A 23,668-nucleotide genomic window follows, 5' to 3' on the forward strand; every position below is an offset into this window, starting at 1 on the left:
TTAGCATAAACATGTGAATTGATTCATGGACACGGTAACTTTGCATTTAAAAATGTTTTCCAACTCCCACACACACTTTTGCTAAACTCAGCCTATCAGCAACCCATTACAGTAGCCCACAACTATCTGCGCAATCTCTGATGAGGTTAGCATTTCCTACAACAGGCATAGAAGATTACAGGCACTTAACTGAAGTTCCTTGCTACTTCATTAGCCTGCAGTCGAGACCCTTTATCGCTACTTAAATCTATTAAACAATGATGTTATCAGCAGGAGAGTAAAAGAAGGGGTTTGTGGGAGATTTTTGCCTGCGAGCATACATACACTCATGAACACCCACATACTCTCAGACACTTGAAAGGCTTATATTTAGTACCTTGACAACAGTGCATATTCTGCTCATGCAGGCCTCTCTTACCTCCTCTGTCTCGGTTTTCTCATTCTTTCTTTCTCTCGCTCTCTGCCCTGGGCTCTGAGTCAATATACAGCTGTATGAACAGAACAGTCTAAGAAGAATTTGTTAAATAAATATTCCAAACTTAATTGAGACTGCGCAGACACAAGACGAGACACAAAAAAGACCAATACACAGGGTCTAGGCCTTGCCATATGTCATCAAGCCTTGCCATCACCCCTCGCTATACTCTGTCAGATGCGTGTAAGTGTAAGTGTAAGTAATTCAGATTTGGCCAATACAGAACCCATGGATAAAGCCATTTAGGGCCCATACTGGGGCTAATTTAGATAGGGCCGCCATGGAACCAATTGATAAACCATTGTAGGGCCCATGCTGGGGCTATTTCAGATATAGCCACCGTGGAACCCATAGACCATCCAATGTAGGGCCCATTCTGGAGATAATTTAGATAGGGCCGACGCAGAAACAATGAACAAAACCATATAGGACCCATACTGGGGCTATTTCAGATAGGGTCACCATGGAACCGATAGACAAACCCATGTAGGGCCCTGATAATTTAGATAGGGCCGACACGGAAACAATGAACAAACCCATACAGGGCCCATACTGGGACTATATCAGATGGGGCTGCCATGAAACCATTAGACAAACCCATATAGGGCCCCATAGTGGGACTATTTCAGACAGGGCCAACATGGTTCCCATAGACAACCCCATGTAGGGCACATACTGGGACTTTTTCAGATGGGGCTGATATGAAACCCATAGACAAACCCATATATGGCCCATACTGGGACTATTTCAGACAGGGCCACCATGGAACCCATAGACAAACCAATGTAGGGCCCATACTGGGACTATTTCCGATAGGGCCACCATGGAAGCCATAGACAAACCCATGTAGGGCCCATACAGGGACTTTTTCTGATAGGGCTGACATGAAACAAATGGATAAACCCATGTAGGGCCAATACTGGGACTATTTCAGACAGGACCACCATGGAACCCCTAGATAATTCCATGTAGGGCCCATACTGCGAATGTTTCAGATAGGGCCGACATGAAACCAATGGATAAACCCATGTAGGTCCCGTACTAGGACTTTTTCAGATGGAGCTGACATGAAACCCATAGACAAACCCATATAAAGCCCATACTGGAACTATTTCAGACAGAGCCACCATGGAACCCATAGACAAACCAATGTTGGGCCCATACTGGGACTTTTTCAGATGGGGCTGACATGAAACCCATAGACAAACCCATATATGGCCCAAACAGGGAGTATTTCAGACAGGGCCACCATGGAACCCATGGACAAACCAATGTACGGCCCATACTTGGACTTTTTCAGATGGGGCTGACATGAAACCCATAGACAAACCCAGGGCCCATACTGGGACTATTTCAGACAGGGCCACCATGGAACCCATAGACAAACCCATGTAGGGCCCGTACCGGGACTTTTTCAGATTCTAACCTGAAACCAATGGATAAACCCATGTAGGGCCCATACTGGGATATTGCAAATAGGTCAACATAAAAACCATATCGCAGGGTTCCTCAGTCTCAGTCCTGAAGGGCCACCTTGATTAGCTTGCTCAGGTGTGTTCGATCAGGGTTGGAGCTAAACGCTGCAGGGACAGTGGCCCTCCAGGACCGAGATTGAGGAACCCTGCCATAGAGAAACCCATGTAGGGCTCATACATTGGCCCCATGCACCATAACCAGTGACAAATTCATTGAAAAAATGATTTACATGAATGAATTGACTAAAAAAAAAAAAAAAATACCTAAATTGAAAAGCTAGATAGTTTCAAAAACAGCTGCCAAAATTTGGAGACACAAGAGAAGGATTAAGCCTCACGTGGCCTCACATAATGGCTGATCCATAATGCATTTCTGCACGGACAGATTCACAGTAATCATCTAGAATGTCGCCAAGGTGGCATTTCTGGAACAGTGTGTGGCCTTTTATTGACAAAGCTTAGTGTCTCCCACTGACAAATCATTAAGAACGAGTTAGGTGACAAAATCAATGACTCTCACTCTCAGTCTATATTTTATCAGCAGGGATAGTGGACGCACGATTGATCGAAATGGTGAAATCAGGCTATTCCTGTCAACAAGTAAAGATAGACAAAAACATTAGAGAATTAAACAGACCACATACAAACAAAGAAAATTGTTTTTTAAAAGAGAAATTTTGTAAAAAAGAGCATTTCATTTATGCACTTGTGAATCTTCTGTAAATCTGTCTACAAAATTGCCTGATAAATAATGTCACACTGTGATATTTAACTCTTTCTGCACCAGTGTATTTTATTTTTATTTTTTTTAAAAAGGGTACTAGTCACCCCTAGCATTTTTGATAATTTTAACAAAATTTTAAAGAGTTACTAAACCCTAAACCAACTTTTTTTAGTTAATGATCTGTAAGAATGGATCTTTATTAATACCAGTCATTGATTCGAGTAACTTTTTTTGACATTTGTGTATAAAGTGTTTTATTTCTACAATATATGGTGTAAAAATGTCTTAGTGCTGCCCTCTTCAGGTTGAACGGCGGCTACTGCAGTTGAATTCTCCTATTGGATGTTAGCGGTTCTCAGCTCAACATGCTCTTGGTACGAGCTACGCCCTTGGCAGTATAAAAAACAGCTTGTTTCGTCAAAACCACTGTAACGATAGAGTGTTGTAGCATCCCTTATAGATTTCCACGACGCATGCGCGAGAATTGCGATCTGAAGTAGTGTAAGCTGTGTACGCAGATCGCAAATCTCGCGCATGCGTCGTGGAAATCTATAAGGAAGTCTCGTTCTGGCCTACAAGGAAGAAAAAAATAGTCGAATAAACTCGTTATTTTTGTTTGTTTTTTCGCACAAAAAGTATTCGCGTCGCTTGGTAAACATATAGTTGAGCCACGGTAGTCACTTGGGATATTTAACATTTTCTTCATTGACTTTTTGGGCCGTCAAGAGGCAGTCCCTTAGGAGCCAATGTGGTAGTTATACAGCTCTCAAATTTAATCAAAAATATCTTCATTTGTGTTCCGAAGACGAACGAAGGTCTTACGGGGTTGGTACAGCATGGGGGTGAGTAATTAATGACTTAATTTTCATTTTTGGGTGAACTAACCCTTTAAAGTTTAGTTACCCTATAAGGCTCCCAGAATATTTTGTTGTTTGAATATCTGAACATGCAATATATGAAAAAAAAAAAAAAAAACATAGCCTCTGCTTTTAAACAACAAAAAATATGTTGTATTCTAGCATCATGCATTCTTTTTTCTTAATTTTGAACAAAAAGCTGAGAAAATTGCATAAAACGTGCATAAGCAATGTGTTTATCAGTTGTTTCTGCTTCTTTTTTCCCTGTTTAGATGCAGAAATTCCTAAGCTATCTCACGACCAATTCGTACGAATTCGTACGAGTGATTCAAAAGTGGCTAATTCGTACTAATTCATACGACCTCACTCGTACGAATTTGTACGATTTGTCTAAACCCACGTGACGGTTATGTTTAGGGGCGGGGTCAGGGGTAGGTCATTCGCATGAATTCATACAAATTGGCTAATTCGTAAAATATGTACGATTTAGCAAAATTGTACGAATCCGTACGAGTGAGGTCATACGAATTGTTACGAATTAGCCACCTCGTAAAATTCGTACGAATTCCCGTGAGATCGGGTTGGAAATTCTGTACTCTTTCAGAATATGCACCCCCTACCATATAACAGTGAAAACACAGGTGGGATTCAAATTGTTCAAACGCACTTACTTAAAGGGTTAAGTAACAATTGCCCCCAAAAAAACCCTCTCTGAGGTGGAAATAAGTGTCAGAGACCAAGCTGCTTTATATAGATCTTCACCTGAATACGTGTTTTGTTTCCCACTAAACAAGAATATCCATGAAATAAAAAAGGGCTATTGTTTCCACGTCCCAGTGGTTTTGAGGGAAGGTCACTTCGCTTACAGGGCTAAACATGACTTTTGATAAATTATGTAAAAGAAAACAATGACAGGAATAACAACAGCACAGCATTCAATCTTTTGATGGATGTCTTTACCAGGGTGTGCAACACGGCTCAAGTTCTTCCTGCAATTCAAGCGACTTCCAACCACTTCCCTTGTTTTTCTTCTCAGTTTCTATACCTCGCCACCACCTTAGAGGACGAACACTTGACATACATCCAAACCGGACCTCTCGACACAACTCCAAAGCACTATGTGCACTGAATTCATCTGCAGATGTCGGTTGTCTCTTCTTTATAAAACCTCCTGGCTGTTGGATTTTCATAACCTGTGTTTCAGAACAGCCCATAGGGCATCCAGCCAACCTCCTGCTTGCTTTCATAAACTATGAAAGAGATTATGAAATTTATATAACGGCCGCAGAGATCTGGGGATTATCATGTGAGAACGCAGAGTGCAGTGTGCCATGCAATTTCATGAATTAAACCACAAAAACCCACGACATTGGATTATTCTGATTATTAACGCTCAATTAACTTTAGGGGATGTATTGTTTTAATAAAGAATCAATATTAACAGATGGTCTGATGTTTAATAATGCAGACAGAGGAGGCTGATTATGAGCAAACGGATGGAGCGATTTATTTTTCTCTCTTTCTCTTTATCTCCCCTCTGCTTCAGAATAAGAAAAATGACGATTACGCTATGAGATCTGAATGAACAGATGGTATGCCATTTCGAACAGCTTCCTTCAAACCAATCTGATTGGACGTAAAACACAGCCTTGTCAAAAAGATGCAAAGGTTTGCATAGAGGAGAAACAAAGAGCAGAGCTTATCTCATTTAGACTAATGGCTGAATAATGGCTCCGGTCTAATACCAGAGGCGAAGATTTGTGCAGCCATCCGTTCAAGAAACGCAAGCATCTTAAAAGAAGGGAATTAAAACAAATAGCCTGTATTTTCCCATCCATTTACACTGGCTGTTGTACAATTGAACCGCAACTGTGCCTCATACATGTAATTATGGTAATTAGGGTTTAGGCAACCATGTACACAAGCCCACATCTGTGTTGATCTTCCAGAGAAGATGTCAAGCTATATTAGCTGTGCTGAAATTACACACTGCGCAAGGGTTGCCGTGTAGTTCAGATAAGCAGGCTCGCATGGTGATTTCAAACCGACAGTGTCTGATTATTTTAATTAACAATGACCAAGAATTTTAAAATGATTATTGGAGAACTGTTTTCGACATGTCGAATTCAGTGTGTGATGTGCGCCTAAAGCAATTCACAGGCCTCCTACTTTATGAGGCATCAGGTCACCAACCTACGCAATGCTTATACATTTGGTTTTAAAATAAAGATGGTTCTTCTCACTTTAAGATTCACACTGATTCCCTCTGAGGGCACCTTTGCTAAGAGCCATCTGACTCAGAAGTGCGTGTATGTGTGAAACAAACTAAGTGAGATAGAAAAAAAAACTGATTAGTAATGCATTCAGTAAATCGCTTGATAACTTTTCACCTGCTATGACTGAATTCTCTGCACTTCGTAAAAGAAGGAATTTTGGGTACGACCAACACATTCTCATCCCAAGACGTCATCTAAGTGACGCTTTTGACCATACGTCAACATCCGACGCTTTAGGGCACCCTTTAACGTCAGTTAGATGACGCTATCCTGGGGCGTCATCTCACTCAGTCAAACTTTTTCAGGAAGAGGCCCCCTTGTGTAGGGTGAATCCTTTTGTGGCCCCCCAAAAGAAAACTCATAACGAAAACATCCTCAAACGTACAATTTTACTTACAAATTTTAGATTGTACCAAAAACAAATGAATTTGTACAATGCTGGAACAACAGTTCTGTTTGTAGCTTTATGTCTTTGAATATACAAAATTAGTTAAATTGTACATTTCATTAAATATAACAATTTTTTATAAAAAAATGGTTTTGACAGTTAACAGTAATATTGTCTGAAAAGTGCAACAAAAGTATTGAATACTGAACATTTGTGATGTTCATAGTAAAAGAAGAACACTGAAAAATTAATTTGCTGATTGTAAAAAAGTGCATTAAACTTCTTACATTTTAAGGTAGTAAATGAGAGTGGCTCAAGTTTGGTTTGCAAATTTGAACAGCAATCTGTTTTTTCAGCAAGAAACAAAAAAAAAAAATTCTACTCTACTTAAAGAAATACTTTTTCAATATAGAACACATACAATTTTATACAAGTTTTACAATATAAAAGAAATCATGCAATCCAGATTTCACATAGGACAATCCAAACTTACATACAGGTAAAATAATTTTTTTAAATCATTTCATATTCTAGAATTTCTTTGCGGCCCCCCTAGCGCCATCTAGTGGCCCCCCAGGGGGCCACGGCCCCCAGTTTGAGAACCGCTGAGTTAGATAACGTTTGGCAGTTAGGCAGCATGAAAGCCAACTTGCAATGAATGATTCGTAAATTTTTATAATTGTAACGAGTAACTAGCAGAACATTAAAAAAATATCGAAGTAAAAGTATTAAATTCATCGAAAATATCTACTGAAGTAAAAGTAGAAGTATGAGAAAAAAGTACTCTAGTAGAGTATACATACAGCATTTTAGTACTTAAGTATAGTACTTAAGTAGTTCTACTTCGTTACTATACATCTCTGTATGTGAGTGTGAATCCGTGAAATACTGCAGCGAAGTACTTCAGTGCTAAATATACCTAGTCCCTTTCAACCAATACAACATCTCCAGCTCATTGCTATGATCAGGGTCTGGATTCTGCAAAAAAGCTTTGTTTGTGCCTAATTTTGTCACTTGGAAGTAGAGGAGGGTTTTGTGAGGAGGAGACGTTTTTTTATGTTTATGAGAAAGTTGTTTACACTCGTCAGATTGGGCCCTGGAGGCTTTGAAGCTTGTCTCCCGATAGCCATTAGCACTGGCCATTTCATTTCCCACACGGTCAAGGCCACCTCTGCGGCCCTAGTATCCAGGCAACAGCCTGAAGACACAACAAGGGTCATCAATGAGCGGGAAAAGTAGACCTCAGACGTCCCACAGCTGCCTTACAAGTCATTAGAGACTGTAGACAGGAGAGTATCAGTGCGGTTAGAAATACTCTAAGTTTGTGAGTGTCCGTTTGATGGTTCCTGTTTCGAAACTCTGTTGGAGTTTGACGGACAGGATGAAAGCTGTGCAGAGATGGAGAAGCCACAACTCAACGGAGAAGAGTCTTTGATTGCTTACCTGACAAAGATGAGATGATTTCTTCTCCAGACACCAGTGGAGATGCACAAAGCATATACAGTACGTACACTGAGGAGAAATGACAACACAAAATTGAAAGTTAGCATCTGCATAAGCATCCAGAATTAATATGATTGGCTAATGACCATGTTGTTTCAAAAGAATTGAAGAAAGATTGAAGAAAGTCAAATATTGTGTTGATTTTGGCATCACTCACAGTCTTTACTTTCTAAATGGCAAGCATCTCTTAAAGGAGTATAGTTCACTTTTAAAAAAAAAAAAAACTTTTGCTGATAGTTTACTCACTCCCATGTCATCCAAGATGTCCACGTCTTTCTTTCTTCAGTCGAAAAGAAATTAAGGTTTTTGATGAAAACATTCCAGGATTTCCTCCATATAATGGACTTCATTGGGAACCAAACGGTTCAAGGTCCAAAAGAGAGTTTCAGTGCAGATTCAAAGGGGTTTAAACAACACCAGACTATGAATAAGGGTTCGTGACTCTCCTGTTCGAACTCGTTCATCAAAATGAACGAATCTTTTTCCGGGTCACTTGGTTCATTCAACAAACGAAATGACTCGAAAAAAAGATTTGTTCATTTTGATGACAGGAGAGTCACGAACGCGCAACACAGAACAGAGTAAGGCGAGCATTTGTGCTTATAAAACTTAAACTTTTTTATTTATTTTTGAAATGACCAATGGTTTCGCTAGATAAGATCCTTATTCATCGTCTGGTGTCGTTTAAAGCCCTTTGAAGCTGCACTGAAACTCTCATTTGGACCTTGAACCGTTTGGTGCCCAATGAAGTCCATTATATGGAGAAAAATCCTGGAATGTTTTAATCAAAAACCTTAATTTCTTTTCGACTGAAGAAAGAATGACATGGACATCTTGGATGACACGGGAGTGAGTAAATTATCAGCAAAATTCTTTTTAAAAGTGAACTACTCCTTTAAAATATATTCCAATAACCAGTAATATAACGTATGGGAACGTTTTCCGAAAAAACAAAACAACAAATAACAAATAAATATGACATCCGCTTCAAACATTGCAATGCTCATGAGAACTTTCGTTAACTCTAAAATAAGTAAATCTACTTCACCAGCTAATTACTCTTCGACTGCGATGCCATAGAAATATACAGAAGTTCAAACACAGAACTCTAACATTGGCTGTGCGCTTGTTTCCCTGGAGCATAAGGTCTATATCACAGAACAGCGAGTCTCATTATAGAGGGAATCTGATTGAACGAAAATCTTTGTAGAGGAGGATGAGTCATCAATATTTCTCCATTTTCCCAGAACAGAAAGTCTGTCTGTGAAATGTTAGCCTGTCTGTGAAAGCTTAACTGTGTCAACTTTCAGCAGCATACAAGCATACTCTTTCTGAATATATTTCTTTAATTACAAGTAATAATTCCAAATTCAAAAATAATTCCAATTCATTTGATATGGACATCACAATTCAGTGAGGTGTTCCTAAAAACTCTTCTGAACAATTGACTTGCTGATTGAGTCTGCTTCAAAATCCATATATACATACATATGTAGAGATTCCTATTTGTTCACTATATATATATATATATATATATATATATATATATATATATATAAAAAACTACTTTGTTGTTGCACACTCTAAAAGATACAATTTAACAATATCTAATGAACCCTCATAGGGACACATAGTCACCAATGACAACTAGATTTTAAATAAGTGTCTTAAGTTTATAACATTATGGAGCCAGGCACATCATTGGTCGAAGAAAAAAATAAATATGGTTGCATTTGATGAATAATTCACTCCCACAACAATTTTTTATTCATTCCCTCATTTTATGTCAATCATGGCAAAATGACCTTTGGTCTAATGACACATTGGTACCGAGTGGACTGTTCTCTGAGATTTGTTTTCATGATAATCGAATGTAAAGAGTTTTATGTTATGATATGTTATGATTATAACACTAGTATATTGGAGCATACACTGTAAAAAAATTGCTTTATCTAATCAATAAAATTGTGGCAACATACAGTATTACAAGCAATATTATTTATTAAATTAAACAAATTAGAATTGAGTAATAGTTAATAAAATTAACATTCTAATTAATTCTAATTTGTACAATTTAATTAATAATATTGCTTGTAATATGTTGCCACAATTTTATTGATTAGGTAAAGCATATTATTTTTTTTTTTCAGTTTATAATAAGTAAAAAGAAATTGCTAGTTAATACCACTAACAAGGCTCAATATACTGTAATATATTCTTATTAAACAGTCTGTAAACTTACAAAGTCCCCAATGCTTCGTTTTGCATGTATGGACCCTCATTATGTTACTGTGTTAGTGTGGGGCTATTTTGAGCATTGATAGTGGTATTAACTAGCGATTTTTTTTTTTACTTATGCCCCCATATACTAGTGTTATACAAACAATTTTTAGAGATAAAACTCTTTAGATTTGATTGTCATAAAAAACAAATCTCAGAGAACAGTTGAAAAGGTACCAATATGTAATTAGACCAAAGGTTCATTTTGCGCCGGAGTTCTCCTTTAAGAGGCTTGTTTCCATGTCGCGGTGTAAAAAAATAAAATCAAAGGGTTAATAAAATAAGATGGTAACACTTTACAATAAGGTTCCAATTGTTAACATGAGTTAACTACAGTATTTACTTATTTTAAATGCATTTTTATACAAAAAGATGTACAATAACGTAATATAAGTAATGTAAAATAATGCAGACTGGCATAGGCACTATATGGTGTTCCTGAAGCTCAAACAGCACAGCATGACACTAACAACATCCAGACCACCACTCTCATTAAATAAACATCTATTTGAGATCATCACGAGGTTCCTGAGCAGTCTGATCTCATCTAGGGCCCGAGGTGAAGTAAAGCCACCACTGCTGATGTCAGATGACAGAAAGCTAACTAAGTTAGAAGAGGTCTTGAGACTAGATGAACACGTTCTGTCTCCAGCCTACATTTCTATACACAGGAGTCTGGAATCATATGCCTTTTAATAGGGATGCGGATTGCGGATACAAAATACATTCCACCAACGCATTAAGGATGAAACATACATTAGTAAATGAGTTTCAACAATAGCAGTAAACTAAAGCACACATGCTCGGCCCTGAACACTGTGTGTGCGCATGTGCAAAGTTCCCCCTGTGGCCCATTTTCCATCTCTTTTACTCAAGTATAAAAAGCAATGGCGCAATTTCTCTTATTTTTCAACCAAATAGATCAGAAGGGAGTCATCAAAGCCCCTCCGCCGAGGATAAATCAAACAGGACACGCGGAGGAAAGGCAAGGACACGCACACGCTCAGGCAGAGGCAGGCAAAGTCACACAAAGACAAGCACACGCACCAAACTAGGAAGTGATGTTGCAGTGGCTAGTTAATCCACACATCCAGGGGAAGCTGTGAAGCCACACACACACACATCTTCACCTCTCCAGCCCTTCTGTAGGATTGAGTTTAATGATGACAGAACAGGGAGAGAGGAAGCATCTTTATGTGCAGAAGTAGGTCTTCATATGATGAGGTGACAGACTTTCTTTAATTCTGTCGCTTTCGCTCTCTTCCTACACTCTCCTTCTATTTTTTTTTTGTCAGCACTCTCACAGAAAGCTGAATACATGGTATACCTATAATAAAATTCTCCATAGGTAATACTGTAAAAAATATTGATGGTTTAACTTAAAAAAGTAAGTAACCTGGTTGCCTTCAAATTTTAAGTTCATTGAACTGGAAAAAGTGAGTTAATACAATGAAGGAGAATGATTTAATCATCAGAAACTCAAAATTATATGTTATCTGAACTAAATAAATTATTTAAGTTGATTTGACAAAAGAAAAAATGTTGTGATTACTACACTGTAAAAAAAAATATTGTTGGTTTAACTTGAAAAAGAAAGTAACTTGGGTTGCCTTAAAATTTTAAGTTGATTGAACTGGAAAAAGTGAGTTAATACAATGAAGGAGATTAATTTAATCATCAGAAACTCAAAATAATAAGTTATCTCAACTAAATAAATTATTATAAAGTTGATTTGACAAAAGAAAAAATGTTGTGATAACAAATCTTGAACATTTTTTTTTACAGTGAGTGATTTCCTAATAAATTCACTTTCTGTATACAGAGTGCCGACAACCCATAGATCACGTCACACAGACATCCATTGGCATTAAGGATGCATATATCAGTAACAAATCAATTATTGGTTGATATTAGATATTATCGTCTACACTGTAAAAAATGAATACGCTTTATCTAATCAAAAAAAAAAGGGGGGTTGGCAACAGATTGCAAGCATTATTATTAATTAAATGTACCAAATTAGAATTGAGTAATAATTAAATGAATTCCTTAAAAAGTTAACAATTTAAAATGAGTAAAACTTCCAAGAAACACAAAAAAAAAAAACTTAAATTGAAGTCACCATTATGGTGATCTGTGTTTGTTTTAGGATTGTTTTACAATTATGGCTTTCTCCTTCAGTGATTCTGCTTGTTAACATCAGGCATCTTCAATGTTGGCAATATAAAATAGAGAGTTCTTAATTAATCTTTGACGTCTGTCTGTTATTCAGATATTTTTGTTACATTTTTTTGGTGTAAACTTTACTTATTTTAAATGGTTAACTTTTAATGAATAATTTGATTAATTATTACTCAAATCTAATTTGTTAAATTGAATTAATAATATTGCTTGTAATCTGTTGCCACAATTTTATTGATAAGATTAAGCGTATTCATTTTTACAGTGTATCAGAAATGGTAATGTAATCTAAACTGAATCTGAATCTATTAAAAGAACAATAATAACACAACAAACAATAATTAAATAACACTGTTAAATGTAATCTTTAGAAATTAGAATTTTTTTTAGAATTTTTTGCCGTTCATTTACACGACAACTGCATTTTGGGGGCCTGAAAATACAAGTTTTTGAGAACGATACTGTTATCGTCTCAGTTTAATCAACAATAAGCTGAATTTGTAAATAGGGTGAAGTCATTTGCATGTATATTATGTGATCAGTCTATAGCGCAGCGTTTCTTTACAAAGTGACAGTGCCAACTACTGGCCTGGAAGAAGAATAGTACAGCGATTTTAGCTGTTTTCACGGATCTACTTTGATAACGTCATTTGTACGCAAACATTTTTAAGTACATTGCTGTTGTGTAAACATACCTTAAATATTAATTTAGGTATAAGTCTGTGTGATTATTTTTTTTGCCTGGAGAAAAAAGCAATAGCACACTTACTCAACCAGCCGCATAATTTAAAGGTATTAGCTTCCACATTATAATAATAATAATAAAAATACAAATGATACAAAACATACAAAACAAAACAAAAGATTCAGATCTTTGATTGTGACACACATTATACTGGCGATAAATATCTGTAATTATGATTTAGCCAATTTATTTTTGAGTTGAATTGTTAATTGTGTGTTGAACATCTGTGCTGATTTGCAAGTAACAGACAAATGTCAGACCATCTGCTACCCAATAGACTAATGACAATAAAACATCTCTCTCTCACACACACACATCAATTTTCAGCCATCCAATTGTGGGTTGCATTACAGCTATATTTTATACAACAGTCCCCAGACAGCAATTCAAACATCTTTATGCGCCCAATGCATCTTACAGAGCAATTTGATTTGTAGAGGGCGAATAAACCCTACAGCTCCAACATTACTTTTTATCCACTTATGTGGCAAATAAGATCCATGAAATATTACTTAACAGCTCTAAAATTCTGATCTTGGGCCAGTGTCCACTTTTCTGTCCATTAACACCAAAAATGGACTCGTATACCTGAAAGGAAAGTGGCACCCTTAGGAATCTCAACACACAGAAATGTGCCTGTGGCGAACTCACTGAATCACACAAACTCATTGAATCACATTTACTGCCACGTTCCCTGTCTAACAGCGTCCGGCTACATGCATAATACATGAGGTGAGAGCAGCTAGCAGCCTTGAAAGCAAGAACAAACACAACGTGTGAAACAGACTCCATAGCACCCCGAGTCAGGCAGGCAGGCGGCAATGTACTGGCTCTTTTTGTCTTTGTCTCTCTGCCTGTCTTTAATTCTCTCTTCTTGTGACTTTTTAAGTGAGGATGATTCCACACCTTCATATGTGTGCTTACACCCAAATTCTAAATAAGCATAGTTAAAAAAAGAGAGAACAACAGTCTTTAAGTGAGCCATTTTTGACTTATCGTGCAATGAGAAAAAGAAAAAAAAAACTAAAACCAAAAGATCCACAAGCCTTGATCCTGTCATCATTTACTAACCCTCATGTCACTCCAAAACCATTTGATTTGTTCTGAGGAAGATTAAACAAGAAGAACTGGAATATTCAATATTAAATATGTAGAAAAATATAGAGATAATTATATAATTATAAAAATAATTTAATGACATTAGTAAATTCAGTCTGCTTATGTCAACTTCAAAGACACTATTAACAATCATTTTCGTCATTTAAAATAAAGCTAAAATAAAGTTTAAAAAAATTATTGCATTTTTTCTTGGCAACTAATTGAAATAAAATAAGTTGGAAGTACTAATTTCAATTACTATAAATAAAATTGAAAAAACAAAAACAAAGCTAAATATAAAAAACTAATAAAAAAAAACACAAAAGCACATAATGAAATCGCTAAAACGTAAACCAAAATTAAAATGAAAACATAAAAAATCTCATTTAAAATATAATACAAAATAATCCTAAAATGCGTTTAGTAAATGTCAAAATAAATATCCATTGTTCATACTGTAACTGTACATTATAATCTTTTTATTCTGAAATTCATTTAATACTATTTACATTCAAGTCATTTTCAATTTGTTCAGATAAAATAGTAAAGGATTTTAATCGGCCTTTAATCGGTAAATCGGTAATCATAATTATCAGCCTTTCTGTAATTTTTTTTAATATCAGTTTATCCCTCATATTCATGCTGCTCTTTCCATATGATGAAAGTGGAAAGTGACTAGACATTTTTGAGCTACAAAAAAAAAGGTGCAAAAACGGAGAAAAATACTGTAGAGAAGCTGTCAATCAAAGCAGGCAATCTCTGTTTCCCTGCTGGGATAACAGAGCATTTGATGGTCCTGTTGGCTGGATCAGAGTATTTACAAGAACAATATTTCATCGCAGCTCCACCTCAGCGAACAAAAATGTGAAAGAGAAGAAGAAATCACATAAAAATTGTAAATGCTATTGTGGCAGCAATATATGATACGATTTCAAAATGTGTAGGCTAGTCTATTATAGTCTTGAATTATTCTTTGTAATATCCCATGAGGTATAGTTTGGGGAACACGCTGAGAAATGGTATACCTTTAAAGCAACACTTTGGAACTTTTGTCCACTAGAGGCGCTCGACCTGTAACTTTCACGTCTAGAGTCCCTAGAGGCCACAAGCTCCACAGCACTGTCGCAAATTAAAGTCAACAAACAGTCAACCAGTCAGATAAAGTCGTAATTACCCTTTTTATTTTTTTATTCCATGGCAGAAATACTCCATACAAATCTGTAAACTTGTTAAATACTTACACCGAACCCATATGACTGAAAAAACAATTCAACTACAAATCATTGTCTTTTATACGTTTTTCTTTTTCTTTTTCCTTTTGATTTATTACTGCCTTGGCAACTTTTGTGAAGACGAGCCAAAAATGCGTTTCAAAATCACACAATTATTCTTTACCCAGCGCCACTGAAGAAAAACCATGTAAGTCTGCCTCCCTTTCTAAACCCACTGAATAGAAAAATGGGATCCAAATTGCCAGAACCAGCAATGCCCCAGTGAGAGGGAAAAACTCATTATACATTCTGGACATGTGTGCTTCAAGTAATACACCTTCCACATGCCCAGAGCAAGTGGATCCATTTAGAAAAGTAACAGTAGGGAAGCACAGCGGTTTCTACTGGTTATAGAAACTGGTTATGTGTGTGTGAGAGAGACATGGAGCAGAAAAAAGGCCTTAAAAGGACTTTCAGGGTTGAGGGAATCAGTTTTCTGTGGATTATATGTTCCAATGTACCGTTGCTCTAGATTATTTCTCATGCCCACTGTCTGGAGCACAACCCACTACTATACTAACGAGATGAACAACACCACTGTCCCTCATGGATAAAGACGCATTACTCTGAGTATTATTCCTAGAGTGGTTCACCTGTTCACAAAAACAAGCCGTGTAACCTCAGGATGCCGGCGCTCTCGGGAAAGACCTCACCACACCTTAGCGTTACTACGGATCTGTCAGCCTCAGGTCAACACTTACTCTGATATTTCACCACAACACACTAATTCAAATCAGTGATCCTGTGGTGTCCCCATGGTGAGTAAAACAGGAATATAAAATCATGGCTAAACCTACAGGTTCTTCTGAAAACAAGTCTCAGAAGCAGGTGTGGTTCACAGATACATTCCCAAAACTCAACAACACACCCAGAGCTTGCATGCAAAACCAACACTGGCAGTGTTAGGGAGTAACTCCTAAAAGTAGAAACACTAACTATATTTGTCACTTAGCTATTTTTAAACTTGCGCAATGTGGCAAACATTTTAAATGGCTACATGCATGTGACATTGGAAAGTATGATTCACTGAATAAAGTAACTATGCTGCATTTAGGTTTAAAGGGGTGATGAACTGAGAAACAAATTTTCTTTTGACATCTAAGAGGTCATCATATTATAAGAATATCCTGTAAGTTTCAGAACTGAAAACGTCCTCGTTAGTCCAATAAAAGCTTTTATTGACACCAGGCTCAGCAAACGACTAGTTTTTCAAAGTGGGGAACTATGACGTTAAAGAGGATAAAACACCACCCTCGCAGAAGAAGATCAACGCCTACTTTAACACGGCCGGTTTAGCCCCGCCCACCGATTCGCGCATTTACACGCATAGCTAAATAACATAGATGCCTACCTCGTGATGACAAACCGGATCAAGCTACCGAGCGATACAGAATATTGTGCAGCGCCTGGTTGTGGAAGAAGACAGTCGCTGCATAAGCTTCCTCTGGATTCCAATAGGACTGCATGGATAAACTTTATTTTGACGTTCTAGCAGATGAGGGTAAAACATTGTCCGTCTGTTCGCTTCATTCACTGAGGATTGTTTTGTAAACAAGACTAGATTTGCAGACCGATTAAGAGTAAAGAACGGTGCTGTGCCGTCTATATTGGATCTGACAGGAATTGTGCAACACACGGACTCTGGGTCGAACATGTATCGGCGAATCATTCTGGTTGCCATTTTACAACATTGGACGTTTTCAAAACAATTTCCCGCAAGTGCATCGACGAGTGAGTAGAAACTCATTATAGTATGCAAAACTGTTATCCACTCACAGCAGTGGGGGTTTACTTCCAAGTCTTCAGTGCGAGACGCCCAAAAAAAACCGAGCGTTTTTCAGCTATACGCAAAACTAGGGTACAAAATACCCATTACTTATTCATTTTGATGTTTTTGAATGCAAAAACCAAGCGTACGGCATAAGATGACCTCAAGATGACAACAATACAATAAAATTTAAAAAGCCAGTTCATGACCCCTTTAAACAGCAGATACATCAAAACTGCCAAATGTTAGTCAATGAAATGTCGACCCAGGAAGAGCTATAGGACTGTGTAAACATTAGGGGTGTCTACTCCATCTGTGTTTTGATCATCGCAGAACATCTGTGACAAAAAATGATGCTTTTTTTAAATGAAACTTGCCCACATTTTCTATCTTTTGATAGATTGCATATTCAGATAGAAATAGTTAATAGCTACCTGTTGCTCGTTACAATGTTTTCTACCAATAAATCATGGTGTGTAATCATTTATTCATTAAGTTAGTGTGAAAGTTTGATGCGGTCACACATTCAAAATCCTCACCGTGCCAGAAAAATATAGCTTGGAGAAAATTACAAATTCGATCATCAGATATTTTAAAATACATTTAAAATATTCAAATATATTGATAATCATTAATAATAATGAATATTAAAATAATGATACATTTAAAACTATTGTAAATATATATATATATATATATATATATATATATATATATATATATATATATATGAAGAGTTCAGATGCAAAAGCCTCTAAATGCCATTTGAAATTTTCTTCTTTAATGATGATTTTCTTCTTTAATGATGAACTTGCATATTTAAGTTCAGTAATTTCACTTAAATAACAATTAATAGGTAATTATCATTGCCATTTGAGTGAAATTACTGAACTTAAATATACAAGCTTGAAAAAAATGATCATTCTAGAAGAAAATTAGAGGCTTTTGCATCTGAACTCTTCATATATATATATATATATAAATTAATAGCAGCTTGGAGATTGACAATCGAATTTTGACATAAATGATTATATTGTTCATAATAAATAATACATGCATTGAATTTTCATTTTTACACTCATTGTGTTTATTGTAACCATGAACATTGTGTTGACTTTTTCTGAAATATGCTAAACTGACACTTAAATGAAGGCAAGATGGGATGAATTTGGGCAAATGTAGAAATTTAAAGCCTGAACTCTATACAGTAGTAAAACTTTGCGGTGGCCTACGTGAGCTGTCAAACCAAATGAAACAATTAAATGGTCTGTTTAGCGGGTTTAACAAGTTTGTTTACACTCATCTCTGAGCAGAGTATCAAAGCCAAAGGCTACAACAAGAACATTTAACAAATATTGTCTCTCGCGACATAAAACACACACACACATCCTCCATTCCTCCAGCTCCCATCCATCTCAATTTTCCGCTCCCTTTTTTCTCCCCTCGTATTAGGTGTTTGCAAACCCTCAGGATAATGCGATGTCAAGTTACATTCAGCATTAAATGAGCGAAATAAATAAACAAATAAATTCAAAGACACAAAAGTTAAGCAAACTGACACGAAATTAATGACATTTCCCCGTTTAATCCCCGTCTCCTTCGTGAGACGTGAGCGGAGTGTGAATGATGTCTGAAGATGGAAGCAAGAAAAATTCTTGCCTTTATAAAGTGGCATTTCACCTCAGAAACCGAAAACCCGAAACAGAGTTCCTCTCCACACAAAGCACTTCCTTCAGGAGACCTGTTGGCAAAACCCAACAGGAAGCTGAAGAGGTCTCATTAACCCTCTTCCAAACTATTGAAGATACTTAATTACTCCCACACCCAATTACATTTACTTGATTACACACAATCATTATTACAAGCATAATGAACAGCTTGCCTAAACACCGAAGAGCCTATAAGACTACAAAGAAAAAGCGGAGGAGGGAAAGGTAGTACATTCAGTAGATGACAAATGAATCAAAAGCTCTCACAAATGAATGAGATGAATGGATATCAATTACTTTCCCTCATGTCATTTCAAACACATTTGACATTCCTTCCACAAAAGAGAAAAAAGGGAGTGTAAATGCTCTTTAAAACATAACTGCACCACATAAACACCATAGAAGTAGTCCTCGTAACCAAAACAAATGACAAGACAACTGTGTTCAGTCATGCTTTGCTGATGTGTTTACAGTGAAATATGACTGGTCAAAGGCTTATGCTGACCCATAAATCCAAGTGAAATGCCAAGGTCAGCTAAGCAGCACCACACATATACCCCTTTTCCACCAAAAAAGAACTGGTTGGAGCTGGTGGAACTGGGGCTGGTTTAAAGTTGGTTCGAAATTGGTTCAACTTGCGAACCCTTTCAGAAACTGTTTGTTTTTCCACTGACTGTGCCCAGGGAACGACGCCATTACGTCACAGTGTACGTCGCCATACGTCTTAACTAGAAACGCTCGCAAGCACAACATTACTTTGGGATTATGTCTAACTCGTGTTCGAAGAAGGCTTTAAAAACAATTGAATTATGTAAGTCTTTTAAAGGACAATAATTGTATTTTACAATTAAAGCCCTATTTTAAGAACGCAGGCTACACTATACAAGTGGATTGCTTGCAATTGGCAAAGGTGCATTATCGCCACCAACTGGGCTGGAGTGTCTATTATTCAAGCTCTCAATGGAAGAATGTACGGGTGTGAGACGTTCGGAAAAATAGGTCTTCAGTTTTACAACGAATGGTAAAACACCCGTTGGAAAGCATAATTTGCAGCGATGCGCATATCAGTTAACACCCAAGACTACTCGGTGAGTTTCACGTCTTTGTAAACTAAAGTTTTATGCGTTTTATGAAGGATTGTTCCTGTGCACCTATGTTACTATTGTGAAGGTGGCGGGGTGGGTTGGAGGTGGGGGGGGATGGGTGCTACCACAGAATCCAACATTTGTCTAAAAAACAATCTTAACCATTCTATTTCATCAGAAACTTAAAACAGGGCTTTAATTGTAAAATACCGAACTTGTCATTTCCATTTATTTGTTCTATATTGTGACTGTTTTCTTTGCTTATAATGTTTTCAATAGGAACATAAAAAAAATAGAAAATAGGAACTCTTGCGCCAACTTCAAGCATAACAATTACAAAGGCGGTCTCCATCGTGTTTCTACAAATGTTTCTCCTGGCTTTGCGATGGTCAGAAAAACTCCCCAGTTTTCCAGTTTTCCTGGCCGAGAACCGGTTCTTTGGCTGTCGAAACACAAAGAACTGGTTCGCGCGCAGGCACTGGTTCCCAAAATGCTTTGATGGAAAAGGGCTAGTAATGAATGGTTGAGTTGGAAGTGGTGCCAAAACTACATTTTGTAGGGGTTTTTTTTACAGGAGAACTCCGGCGCAAAATTAACCTTTGGTTCACTTTATGTATATAGATAGGAGCCATCTTAGAAAATAGTCTCGATAAGTCGATCCCCGAACGCCGTTCATACAGTTCAGATGTTTGCTGTCGTTACGTCACAGTGTACGTCGCTGTACGTCTTAGCTAGAAATACAACATTACTTGGTATACTAACTCGTATACCAAGAAAGCTTTAAAAACAATTGAAATATGTAAGTCTTTTAATATTTTCGTTTGCTATGTAATCTTTTCTGATAAGTTATGTAGAACCCCTGCCTTGTGTCTCTTTTCTTTCCATTTATTTGCTCTATATTGTGACTGTTTTCTTCTTTCCTTATAATGTCTTTAATAAAAAAATTACAAAAATAGAAACTTCAAGCATAACAACTACAAATGCGGACTCCGTCGTGTTTCTGCAAATGTTTCTCTTGGCTTTGCGATCCTTTATTATGGTCAGAAAAGATGTTTAGAACACATCTAAACCCGCCCCAGCCCCCGACGTAAGCAAGCCGTGGTAAAAGTACGGTTCTAGTCCAGCAAAGAGTTGGTGCCGCTTTGGAACCAGTTCTCCTGGCCGAGAACCGGTTCTTTGGCTGTCGAAACACGAAGAACTGGTTTGTGCGCAGGCACCGGCTCCGAACCGGCTCTCAAAATGCTTTGGTGGAAAAAGGACTTCTGAGGATGGAAGGTTTTATCAGTATGTTATGGGTCACTTGACCTGATAATAAGAGCTCAGACCTGTACAATCTTGCTAGGTCTGTATTCCATTGTGCTTTGGTGTATGTTCAATGTTCTGTGCAGATCTTGTGACATGGGCACCAGGTCTCATGACGCTCTTCGATGGCACCCCCGAGGTCATTACTGGACTTTTCATGACTTGGATGACAGCTATCAAGATTGATGTCAACATGCCCTTCTATCTATGTATAATTGGTTAGATTTTATGTTCTCTTAGCCAATCAGAAGTGAATGTTTATGTAAAGTATGCCCTTGAAAACAGTATAACTGGTGTACGATTTGTGTGTAAGGTAGAGTTAGCTTGCGACCTCCTCGTGAGACTTTGACGCTGGCTCTACCAATTGAACTGCAAACTATTCTTCAGTAAATTTTTCTCTTTGATTGAACTTCACGACTCCTGGTCTCATTTCATCATCTCTGGTCCTGGGTTGAAATCTGTAATCCCCCTTACAATGGTATACACGAAGTGAACTTGTAAAAGTCTTCATGAAATATCTTCTTATTAAACGGTCTGTACGCTTACAAAGTTCTCAATGCTTCGTTTTGCATGTATGGACCCTCATTATGTTACTGTGTTAGTGTGGGGCTATTTTGAGCCTTGTTCGTGGTATTAACTAGCGATTTCTTTTTACTTATTCTATGCCCCATATACTAGCATTATAAGCTAAACAGTTTTTAGAGATAAAACTCTTTACAATCGATTATCATGAAAACAAATCTCAGAGAACGGTCGACTAGGTACCGATGTTTTATTAAACCAAAGGTTCATTTTCCGCCGGATGAGTTCTCCTTTAAAATAACATTAATTATTTCTGTTTCTCTCTCTTTCTCCCTCTCTCTCAGATGTCATTTGCATTAGAAATCTGATGTGCAAACGCATTAAACTTGTTTTTCATTACACGTATAGCGCCCTGTCTTCCGCTGCTCTTCTCCTGATAATAAAGCGTCTGGCTCTCAACATTTCCGTTTGATTCAACTCGTGCCGCACCCGCCTGTCGCTCTCTAATAAAGCTCGCGTCTCAGAGGAATAGACGGTAATGAATACAGCTCTGCTACAGTGGCCTGCAGGGCACTAGCCCTGACTCAGCAGAAAGACCTGATCCTTTTTGCTCTGGAAAACTCGCTTGTATTTAAAAGCGATGACAGACTTTCACCTCGACGTACAAGGTGTGTAATAAATTATAAATCTATGCGTCCTGAGGTTTTCCAGCCGGAAATTATTGCCCCTGATTTTTGTCAAGGTATGCTTTCTCTGAGCTGATGGCCATGACACAATGGTTATTATTTACAGTAATAGAGTAGAGTGGCATTGTGGGAAGGTTTTTGCCTTCTGGGTGAATAGTGGATTTGTTGGTTGAGAGATAAGCAGGAAAGCTTCGGTTATTAAATCAATTCATGCTGAACTGCTCTTCCATTATTTTCTTCCCAGTGATTCTCGTCTCTCATATTAAACTCTGGATCCGTGGCCACGAGTGAATTTGCTCATATCTGAAATATACTCTACACAACGCAAACGCTCTTAAAGGATTTATTCACTTTTGAAAAAACTTTTGCTGATAATTTACTCACCCCCATGTCATCCAAGATGTCCATGTCTTTCTTTCCTCAGTCGAAAAGAAATGAAGGTTTTTGATGAAAACATTCCAGGATTTTTCTCCATATAATGGACTTCAATGGGAACCAGACGGTCCGAGGTCCAAAAGACTGTTAATAACAGTTTCAGATGCAGCTTCAAATGTCTTTAAACGACACCAGACAATGAAAAAGGGTCTTATCATGCGAAACGATCGGTTATTTCAAAACTTATTCCAAAAATGTAACTTTTAGGACAAATGCTAGCCTTGCTCTATTCTGTGAGGCGCGTTTGTAACGTCACGTATTACGTAATTACGTTCAAAAGGTCACGGGTGACGTAGCCGGAAGTAGAGTCAGTGTTTACAAGTTGACCGCATAGGTTGAACGTGCAAACTAACTCAAACGCCGTTTACAAAAAAAAAGGAATTAAAAGGTAAAACAACGATGTCGGATGATTTTGATTCTGTACTTCCGGCTACGTCACCCGTGACCTTTTGAACGTAATTACGTATTACGTGACGTTACAAACGCGCCTCACAGAATAGAGCAAGGCTAGAATTTGTCCTTAGAAAAGTTACATTTTTGGAATAAGTTTTGGAATAACCGATCGTTTCGCATGATAAGACCCTTATTCATCGTCTGGTGTCGTTTAAAGACATTTGAAGCTGCATCTGAAACTGTTATTAACTGTCTTTTGGACCGTCTGGTTCCCATTGAAGTACATTATATGGAGAAAAATCCTGGAATGTTTTCATCAAAAACCTTAATTTCTTTTCGACTGAGGAAAGAAAGACATGGACATCTTGGATGACATGGGGGTGAGTGAATTATCAGCAAAAGTTTTTTAAAAAGTGAACTAATCCTTTAAGCACGATTTCTTAATTTCACTAATATAGTTATTTCAATTTAATTAAAAAAGTTTTTTTTTTTTTT

The 23,668-nt window shown here is 37.3% G+C and overlaps 1 protein-coding gene across 7 annotated transcripts in view; it reads right to left on the minus strand.

The window, feature by feature from the left end:
- The window catches only part of sulf2b (sulfatase 2b), a 169,593-nt gene that overhangs the window by 94,677 nt on the left and 51,248 nt on the right, over positions 1-23,668 (minus strand). For all 7 annotated transcript variants that reach the window (XM_039658365.2, XM_039658394.2, XM_089124663.1 and 4 more), the window contains one exon: positions 7,639-7,707. The gene's annotated coding sequence lies outside the window, so the exon portion shown is untranslated. The remainder of the gene's footprint in view (positions 1-7,638; positions 7,708-23,668) is intronic.

The sequence above is a fragment of the Pimephales promelas genome, chromosome 20, assembly GCF_988280905.1.
Source record: "Pimephales promelas chromosome 20, fPimPro1.hap1.1, whole genome shotgun sequence".
Lineage (NCBI taxonomy): Eukaryota > Metazoa > Chordata > Actinopteri > Cypriniformes > Leuciscidae > Pimephales > Pimephales promelas.